General features: G+C 34.8%; 1 long non-coding RNA gene across 4 annotated transcripts; it reads left to right on the top strand.

Annotated features, from left to right (window-relative positions):
* The first annotated feature begins 172 nt into the window (after positions 1-172).
* On the top strand, positions 173-10,307 carry LOC143242567 (uncharacterized). Of its 4 annotated transcripts, none has more exons than XR_013022938.1 (2): positions 173-4,873; positions 9,784-10,307. It is a non-coding gene; the product is annotated as an uncharacterized LOC143242567 (long non-coding RNA). The 4 variants fall into 4 exon arrangements; XR_013022937.1 differs by lacking the exon at positions 9,784-10,307 and adding an exon at positions 5,716-6,125; XR_013022939.1 differs by lacking the exon at positions 9,784-10,307 and adding an exon at positions 5,518-6,125.
* Positions 10,308-10,594: the final 287 nt, after the last annotated feature.

Raw genomic sequence — 10,594 nt, 5'->3', positions numbered from 1 at the left:
GGCAAAAGCCTAGTCATCCTTTCCATAGAACTAATGCTTCATCAATTAAAATATGTTCTCCTACATCCACATTTTTCATCAAAATTTTCTGAAAAGCTCACCAATAGCATCCAAGCTTGTATAAGTTACATTTTTTGACATCATTTATTTTAGTAAAGCATAAAATTTTACAAATGACATGCACGTCTCTACTTGTTATGGCAGCCCAGAAAAAAATGAATACCTGTTTCATAGGGCATTCTTGCCCAATACTGGTTCATATTGTTATATTTACATATTCTAGTTTAAAAATGAAGAGTAAAAAATGTAAATATATCAATTTAAACGACATCTTTACACTGGATGCCATTTACAAACAGTGATAGTACGACCCAAGGAAACACGGATGGCAACGCCCTTGAAGGGTGTGTAGAGTAGCATATGTCAGGCAACTATGATGTGACGTCTTTAAGTGACTGAACCTCTGACACTGGAAACATCGGAGAGGGTTTGGAATGTACGGCCATTCCCTGCAATTTAGATAACCTGCCTTGATGGTGACAGGTGCAGGTGGTTATGTAAATGTCAGAATGAGGATATTGTTCGGTATTGTAACTCCATCTTTGTGAGTGGAGATACGCCTCACTGCAGAAACTCGAGTAGAGAACCCAGCTTAAATCTCTGACTCGGGGATGTTCTTCAAATCCCTCTCAACAATAACTGTTGGATGTTTCCACTGATATGTCTCCAGATCAAAGCTTCTTTTCTGACTTTGGAGAGCTAGCAAGTCCCTACAGTCCCTTCTGAATAAAAAAAGGAGGACATTTGCCCTCAAGGTTTCTCTGAAAGAGAATGTAGGATAATAAAATGAGGTACAACTGGTGGTACAGATGTTGAACATTGCTGATCAGAATCTTCAAGACGTGATTGTTTTCCTATTGACTGTTTTTTCACTATTTTATTTAAATGTTTGTTTGGAGGATCCATAAGAGAAAAGAAACATTTGGTGCCCTCTGATCCCACCCACCATAGAGCCCTATAAGGAGACGCACTACAATGTCAAGCAAAGACACTGCAGCAACGACAGGGTTTTGTGAGCACTACACCCAAACACCTGCATCAGACACAAAGTCCACAACACCTGTTAAGAACTTTCAACACTGGTACCTGGTTGACCATAGCCCAAGTGGACCAGCTGATTGATCCAAGGGGGGCCACCCCAAGGCTGCCTGTCTATAGGAATTCAAGGTCAAAATGGTGTGTTATGGTTGGACCCCCAACCAACAGGATCCTCTCCTCCCCTTCACGGTTCACCACACACGGTAAACACGTGGGTGGATGTTTAGATCCCAGAAGAGGTAATCTGAAAGAACAGAACCTTCCCTGGGAGTTCCCTTCACCACGTACAGGAGTCCACACTGAGGGGTGAGAATAAGAAGTGCAGTAAAAATTAAAATAAAGAAATAAAGTTGTTGTATGGAATAAAATACAGAATGTGAAATATCAATTTTTCAAATCAATTATATACGAGTGTGCGTGTATAACAAATATTTAAAGAAACACATTAGGGATGCTGCAAACACGAAAATTGTGACCATAGTGATGACTACCAGAGTACAAAACTTTAATGATACTGAGAATTATCACAGGGAATATTAGGTAGGAAAGTAAATAACGTTTTTTGCAAAAAGTTGTCATTCGGTTTGAGGAAAAGAACTTGCAAATTTATGCTTTTTCCCAATGTCAATATTTTAATATTTGAAGCAATCCAAAGTTGACTATGTGAGAAATGGCTCAACAGCTCCATGTAACAATCATTACCTACATCTACGAAATTGGAAAAGTTTCAAAACTTGGACACTAGGTTTCGGATAATTAACATGTTGAGAGAGTCACTATTTGTTAATCTTTGACAACAAGAAATGCTCATGAACCAATTCTGGAAAGAATTGTTAGTGGCAACGAGAGTGTTTTTTTTTGTTTTTTTTGTTATGAGCATACTCAACGTAAGAGACAATTGTTGAATCTCTGTTACACACCTGTACCAACACCGAAGAATGGCTGATATCCAAAAAAAAAAGTTTTGCCTTGTGTTTGGTGAGATCTGGGAAGTGCAGTTTATCACAAACTTTTTGATCCAAATCACAGCTGAAAGATATTGTCATCAGTTGGAGTGATAACACCAAGCACTGGTAAGGAAAAGAACTGCATTAATCAATATAGAAGACTAATGTTTTTTCACGACTTAAGATTGTGTTTTGAATCCTACACACTTCATAAATGACCCTAGAAAAACTTCAGGCCTTAAAATGGGAAGTTGTGCCTCATCGATCCTATTCACTAGATACTGCTCCATCTGATTATCATGTTTTAAGATCCTCACAGCATTACTAAGATGAAGAAAGGTTTGTAAAAACGAGGAACTCAAAACTGACTTAAGATTGTTTTTTGAATCCAAATTCAAGGAATTTTGTTCACGTGGAATCCATAACTTACTTAAAATATGGAATAATGGCATATAAAATGAAGTCAAATACAGTGGTATCTTCTTGAATGACTCCATTCCTGAACTATTTGGTTTTCAAACATATTGTTTGAGAAAAAATGTCTTGGTTGTCGAACATAAACTCGGTTCCCGAACAAAGTTGTTTAGCCTGAACCCCTGAAATAGCCCGACTGATGAGCTGAACGACCGTTCGACCATTTTCGGCCCATGCCAAGTTTGCCCAAAACATTTTGCTCACACATGTCGCTCAGTCCACACCCCCACTAAAATCTGTTGTGAACGTTTTCGTTTTTTTTTCTAAATATTCTGATTAAATAAGTCATCATGAAGTCAAAGAAGGATAATGAAAGCGGCAAACCAAAAAGAAACGTTGTAAGAGCCACAATAAAGGAGAAAAAAGATCTTGTAACGAAGTACGATATTGGTGTTCGCTTGTCTGACCTTGCTGCACAGTTTGGAATGGCAAAGTCTGTGGTCTGCACCATGCTGAAAAATAAAGGAGGTGATGTTGCAAAAGGAGTGACAGTGCTTACGAAACAAAGATCACAAACAATGGAAGAGGTGTAAAAAGTGTTGTTGATTTGGGCAAACAAAAAACAGTTAACTGGTGATAGCATTTTTGAGACCATCATTTGTGAGAAAGCAAAGCAGTTTTATGCTGACCTCCTGAAAAATACTTCTGGAACGAGTGCTGATCCAAGTGATGTCTTTAAGGCTAGTAGGAGTGTTTTGAAAAATATTGGAAGAGAAGTGACATACATAGCTTCGTGAGACATGGGGAGGGTGCTCATTCTAACAAAGATGCTGCTGATAAATTTGTCAGGGAATTTAAGGACTATGTAGAAGCTGAGGGTTTTATTCCCGAACAAGTGTTCAACTGTGATGAGACAGGCCTTTTTTGTAAGAAAATGCCAAAGACAACCTACGTCACCAAGGAGGAGAAGTCACTGCTAGGGCACAAGCCAATGAAGGACAGGCTAACTCTATTGTCATGTAATAATGCAAGTGGGGTCTTAAAACTTAAGCCTTTGCTTGTTTACCATTCTGAGAACCCAGTTGTTTTTTTAAAAAATAATTTTCTGAAAAGAAAATTAAATGTCATGTGGAGGGCTAATAGTAAAGTATGACACAGAGTTAACCCTCAGAGAGTTCTGGAAAAATCACTTTAATAATCTCCATTGCTTGAGGATCATAGACAAAGCCTGGAAGGAAGTGTCTTTGAGGACCATGAACGCAACCTGGAAGAAATTGCAACCAGATTCAGTAGCAGATAGAGATTTTGAAGACTTTGAGTCTGAGCCTATTGTCGAGGATATTGTCTCACTAGGCAAGTGTATGGGCTTGAATGTGAGTGGTGATGATGTGTAGGAGTTGGTGGAAGACCACAACACTGAGCTCACCATGGAAGAACTCAAGACCTTCAGAAGGAGCAGCAACAGAAGGCAACACTGAGGAAGTGTCTTCAGATGAGGAGGAGGGAAGGGAGGGTGTTCCTAGTTCATTAATCAAGGAAAGTGTGGAAAATAGGGAGAGTTGCAAAGTTTTGTGGAAAAATTTCACCCTGACAAAGCGGTAGCAAACTGCAGCATAAACCTTTTCAATGACAATGCCATGTCTTACTTCTGAAACATTTTAAAATGCAGGCAGAAACAAATCTTATTAGACAAGTTTTTAGTGAGAAATAGGTCCAGTGAGTCTCAATCGTGTTGTAGTGGTGCAAGGAGAGAGAAAAAAGAGAAAAAACCCAGAAGGAAAGTCACCTGACGTTTTTATGGAAGGTGACTCCCCTTCCAATAATCTTATAACCTTTCATAAGATCACTTCTTACTCTTCTTTACTCAGCATTTCCCTGCATGCAACCTAAAATCTTGTTTTCCTTATGATTAACTAACATATATTGTCTAGAAGACCTTAGGAACACTAACAATTATGCCTCAATCTTACTTACTTGATTTTTACAATGTCTTAAATGCAATATGAGGTCCAGAAATTTATTAACTTCACCTTATTTTAGTTCTTTTATCCTCTGTTCTCTTACACTCCTAGGTATGTTTTAGTATTGTATATAGAATCCAGGTTAACTGGGTAACAACTAAAATATTCCTGGTTGACCAAGTATGATAATGACTGAAAATGTCTGATGACCATTGCTGTCAGTGAACAAAGGTAATGAGGTGACCTTATTCACTGGACAAAGAATGTAAGTTGAAATTCTTGATATGAGCCTACTTTCTTTGTTCACACTTTTACTAAATGATCAAAAAGAAAGATGCACTACTTTGAAGAGCTAAATATTTAGCATTACAGATATCAATCTTGAAGTAAAGAGGACTGGAAGGTTAAACACCAACCATCTTGTAGAAGAGGAACATTGTATTGTTTGAAATGGTAAGTGAGCTGCATCAGCTATTCCAATTTATCAGTACAATAATGAATTTTAGTAGTCTGTTCTCTTTATTATACTTTTAAAATTAAACAATAAGTTATTCTCTTGTAAACACTCTTAAACTCCTATATTTTGTTTGTTTTAATTGATTTTTTTCCTAGTGTTTTCCTAGCATCATTACAATATGTACCTGATTTGCATGTTTGTTTGTTTTTCTTTAATTAATTTTTTTACCTAGTGTTTTCCTAGCATCATTACAATATGTTACTGATTTGCATGTTTGTTTGTTTTTTTCTCTTCATCATTTAGTACTGAAACTTATGTTAGTGAACTTTCTATTTGTCTTTCCTACAAGAAAACATCTCTTAAACAGCAACTTCTATAACTTTTTTAAGAAATAAAAATTCATCCAATGTTTTTAGGTAAAAATAAAATATCTTCTATTTCTAAACTATTTGGTTCAGAGACATCTCAAGAAATATTTCTAAAAACAGAGGGTTAAAGTCAGAAGCAATGAATTTGCCATTACAGGCAAGTGCTTACAATCAGATTCGATCATTTATAATATGTAAGACTCATTTAAGTCATATTGTAGATTTGCAGCTATATATACACCATAATAGTAAATGTTGGTTTGTTCTTTTAGCTTCTTAACCCTGCAGGAGAATTTCGTCCCACATAAAACAGCTGCTCAAATAGGTACAGTAATCTGAAATTACACAAAGTCCATTATTTCAATGGCATTTACTGTATATGTATACTAAGAACAATACATCTCTTTGGTAACCTGCTGCTGATATTACCAGCAAGTGGCAACAAGTTAATCCCAATCACATTATGTCAGGGCTTACAGAATGTTATCAAGACTGCATAGATTTCTTTGAAGACCTGACTGACAATTGCCATATTTTATATCCAAGAAGCTGCTGTGGTAGTGACATTTTCCATTATTAAGCTACAAGGTAGGTATCTGGAGGTTTTAAATAAAGCTGCTGATAAACCTAGCAATTTTTATTAGAACTCATAATCAAGTGTTCTTCATAAACCCAATATAGGAGAACTAAAATTAATTTAGTACATCACTTCTTAGCTTGCAGCCTGAGCAAATATAATTATTGTCAGAAAACAACAAAATTATAAACCCTGTCATTTTGAAAATCCTTCAAAGGTAATGAGCACATTGTTTTTTTGTAACTTACAAGAGGGTAAAAATTGTAGATAATGGAAAAGTAATTAAAAGTTTTAATGACATTATAAAATCTAAAAATTATCAAATGTTTATACCCTAGTATTTTAGTAGTATTAAAAAGGATAAACAAATTCTTGCTTTTATGACCTTGATGTTATGCACATAAAACACTTTTACAGGGGCATAAAAACTGTCAGTGTTGAGTTCCTTTAGATTTTTTTATGAGTAAAAATTTCTGAAGACAGTGATTGTATAGACTTATGAAAAGTTAACAAATGTTTGAAAACGTCTTGATATTACTATTTTTGACTACAATTTTCATGATAACAAAACACTGCATTTACATCTCAAAAGGTCCAAAATCAAATTCTATGACTACATGATGCACTAAACTCATACCTCACTGAATAACAAAATATACAACATGATTACTCCAGTTATGTTTTACCAGATAAGGAAGATCATCAACATCTAAAGGCTATAATTACCTTTCTTCAGAAATGAAATTCACAACATAATCACCAAATCAATGTAGTTAAACCCCACTATGTAATAAAGCATGTATCAAAACTACTCAAAAAACATAACTGATTATAACCAGAAAAAAAAATACATACCAGCACTGTTTGTACACTAAGTCCTGTCTAATCAGATAAAACATTGTACAGTGGCCAGCTGTGGTTTTGTGCAGAGAAAACCCATACAATGGCTCTCTGTGGAGAGCATATGTCAGCTTCCACTTGATAAATCCACTACTGCTGCTACATAGCACATGAACACATTAGCAAATTTTTTTATATGTATGGAATTTTTCCATTGTCTTGTGACTCCTAAAAATAACCCTCAAAGCTGATAATGAAAACATAAGGATATGAGCTACCTCAGATATAATTTTTTTTCACCTTTAAGAGATTGTAGATTGACCAAATGTTATTATTTTACCTGAATAATAAATATAAAAAGGTTCAGTCATAAAAGTGACATATTCTGATAAAATATAATAACTTTTAAATAGTTGTGTGAAACAAAATGAAGAAAAATTGCAAATATACTTTGAGAATGTAACGTAACAAGCTAGAAACATAAAATCCCTCTGAATGCATTAATTAATATAAAACTACATGTACTTTGGACTTCAAAGGTTTATTATATGCATTAATGATCTAATGATTTCATTCATAAATAATTTCAGTCAGACAATATGGTGAGTGGATGGTAGATAATATTCTAGACATATCAGACAGAATGCGTTTGTTTTGTTATAGCAAAGCAACATCAGGCTATCTGCTGTGTCCACCAAAGGGAATCAAAGCCCTGATTTTAGCAATGTAAATTCAAAGACTTACCTCTGTCCTACTAGGGAACAGACAATGAACACTTGTATAACAGTTGTTATGGAGTGAATACCTTTTCTAAGTTAACATTCACAAACTTCATATTATAAAACTGTTGTTATAACAAACTACTTACATCAATTGTATTCCAACCACTACTGTAGTTGTTGTATGCCAGTGAGCCTTATAAGCTGTTAAATGCAATGGTAGCCCACATCAAGATCTTATATCAAGGTTAAAATAGCCTTCTTATTTACAAATTATAAACTTCTCTAAAAAAAAAGATTCCTAATTCTTTTAGCTTGTTTCACCACAGTCAAATACATTAGACTACTGAAGGTTTTTCAATGTGTGTAAATATTCATACTTAAATAATTTTAAACCTTTACACCACTATTATTTTCCAATGGGATTCCAAACATATTTATACATGGTGTCTTTGTTGTTAAAATTTGCAATAATTTTATCAAGATACAAATAATAGTTGATACTATGGAATAAGAACCAGAATCTCATTTGATTAAGTAAGTGGTTCAAAAGTTGTATGAAGTTCAAAGTTAGAAAATTGAAAACAGATGTTTAATTTCAAAGAGAATGGCTGATATTTACCTGTATTTTTGCAGTAAAACAATATTTCATGGTTAAGAAGGCTCCAATACATACAAAGATACATTAACAAATCCACCATCATATCATATTATTTACAGTTGGTGGCCCGGGATGGCCAGGTGGGTTAAAGCATGCGACTTGTTATCTGAGGGTCTCGGAAGAGCAACGACTTAACACTACCTATTGCCAACCCTAGGTTAGTCTTTTACCAAACATGCTTGACCTTTCAGCCGTGGAGGCGTTATAATGTGATGGTCTATCCAACTGTACGTTGGTAAAAGAGTAGCTCAAGAGTTGGCATTGGGTGGTGATGACTAGCAACCTTCCCTCTAGTCTTAAATTAGGGACAACTAGCGCAGGTAGCCCTCGAGTAGCTTTGCGCAAATTCAAAAACAAAACAACAATTTACAGTAGGAAAATAATTAAATGTATAAAAACAATTACCTTTTAAAATTATGCAAGAGTGTACACGTTATCTTATATAATTATAGATAACTCAATTGTTAAAATATTATGCTAAAAATATTTTTAAAATTGTTTTACAAACTGCGAAAGTTTATGACTGTATATATATATATATGGCCCGACATGGCCAAGCGTGTTAAAGTGTTCGACTCGTAATCCGAGGGTCACGGGTTCGAATCCCGGTCACACCAAACACGCTCGCCCACCAAGCCATGGGGGCTTTATAATGTTACAGTCAATCACACTATTCGTTGGTAAAGGAGTAGCAGTCTCCATATAAGGCAAACACCGAGGTGGATATTCAGGTCTCAGAGGAAATAACATAAATGTAGAACCTTCCAGGAGTACAAGAGAAGCAAAATAACAAAATAATGTACTTTTAAGTCTATCCACCTAACAAAACATATTTTGTTGTGTTACTTTTCGCGTAATGTTTCTGATACAAAGAAACGAAGACAACATGTAGTATTCAGTATTCAGTTTCCTTTATTGAGTCATTTGTACTTCGTGGATTATTTCTGAATTTGAAGTTTCTCACTCCACCTTATCACCAGACAGAAGAAATATTTTCTAATACCTGTAATTACTTTGAGAGTCCCGTCACATTAAACATGCTCGCCCTTTTAACCGTGGGAAGGTTATAATGTGACGATCAATCCCATAATTCGTTGGTAAAATATTAGCCCAAAAGTTGGCGCTGGGTGGTGATGACTAGCTGCCTTCCCTCTAGTCTTAAACTGCTAAATTAGGAATGTCTAGCGCAGATAGCCCTCGAGCAGTTTTGCACGAAATTCAAAACAAACAAACAAATATATACATATATAAAGTATAATCAGTACATGTGTATTTTTATCAAATCAACACTGAAATGGTGAAAATGTTTTTATATTAAATTTGTATAAAATACGCAAATATTTGAGATTTAAGTAATAATCTTTTATTGTGGAAATTATATGTATTTTATCCAAAAACGTCACAAGCATAAGCAAAATAAGTAACTGAACAGTTTAAGAACTTTTTTCATCTTCATTAATATCAGACCCTTTGGCTTTCTATTAATGGCCAGTGATCCCAAAACAATGTATGTATATATGTGTGTGTGTGTGTGTGAAATTGAATGCTTCGAATGAACATCCTTAATGAGTTGTGTTATATGCCACAACAGCAGTTTCTTTGGTACTACATTGTCAATCAAAGACTATAGCTTTAAGAACTAATATTTTATTCTTAATCTGCTAAATGTATTATTTCTATTGCTAATATTCTTAAGGTTACGTTTTAGGACTTAATTGACACCTAATGAAATACAATTTAGATTTTAGAAAGGTGCTCATACTGATGTCCAAGCCTCAAATGGTACAGCGGTTTGTTTGCAGGCTCACACCACTAAAACCCGGGTTTCGAAGCCCATGGTAGGCAGAGCACAGATAGCCCATTGTGCAGCTTTGTGCTTAATTCTGAACAAACAAACAAACAAACTGATGTCCAACGAATTTTCACTCGGAATTTGAAAAGTTTATTACAAAACTATACTGCTTTGAAAATGTAAGTCTTTCTATTCGAAATTTTGAGTAACTTACAAGTTATTGTATCACAAAACATTATGAACTCAAATAATAAATGAGCCATTTATCCCAATCTCATATACACTTTGAAGTACTTTAATTAATAGTTTGTAATTGCAATAATAAACTCACAACTACCGCTACTACCAGCTTTGATCAACATCCGACGTAGAATTTTAGTTTTACACATTTCGTGGGCATGAGTACCAGTTTTAGTACTAATGCAATATTAAACATTACAGATTAAAATCACATTAATTACTTACCTTAGGATCTGGAGACAACTATTGTGATATCATCCAAGTCCTATTTGTCACCTTTAACCTCATAATACTGTTAGAATTACAAAATATTCCATTCTGCTAACAATGACAAGAATATAAGCATACATGTACGCTTTTAATATTCTTAATATGACGAGAATTTTTTGCAGATTCGCTTGGCACTTTTTTGGAATTGTTGAAGTCGCTCGATAACACATGTAGCTTACTACGCAGGTCACTGACAATTTGCAAGCAAAATATTGCATTCAATACGTTGGGGTTAAAAGATATGATGCAG

Source organism: Tachypleus tridentatus, unplaced genomic scaffold (assembly GCF_004210375.1).
Source record: "Tachypleus tridentatus isolate NWPU-2018 unplaced genomic scaffold, ASM421037v1 Hic_cluster_2, whole genome shotgun sequence".
Taxonomy (NCBI): domain Eukaryota; kingdom Metazoa; phylum Arthropoda; class Merostomata; order Xiphosura; family Limulidae; genus Tachypleus; species Tachypleus tridentatus.
This window is presented reverse-complemented; position numbering and strand designations above follow the sequence as displayed.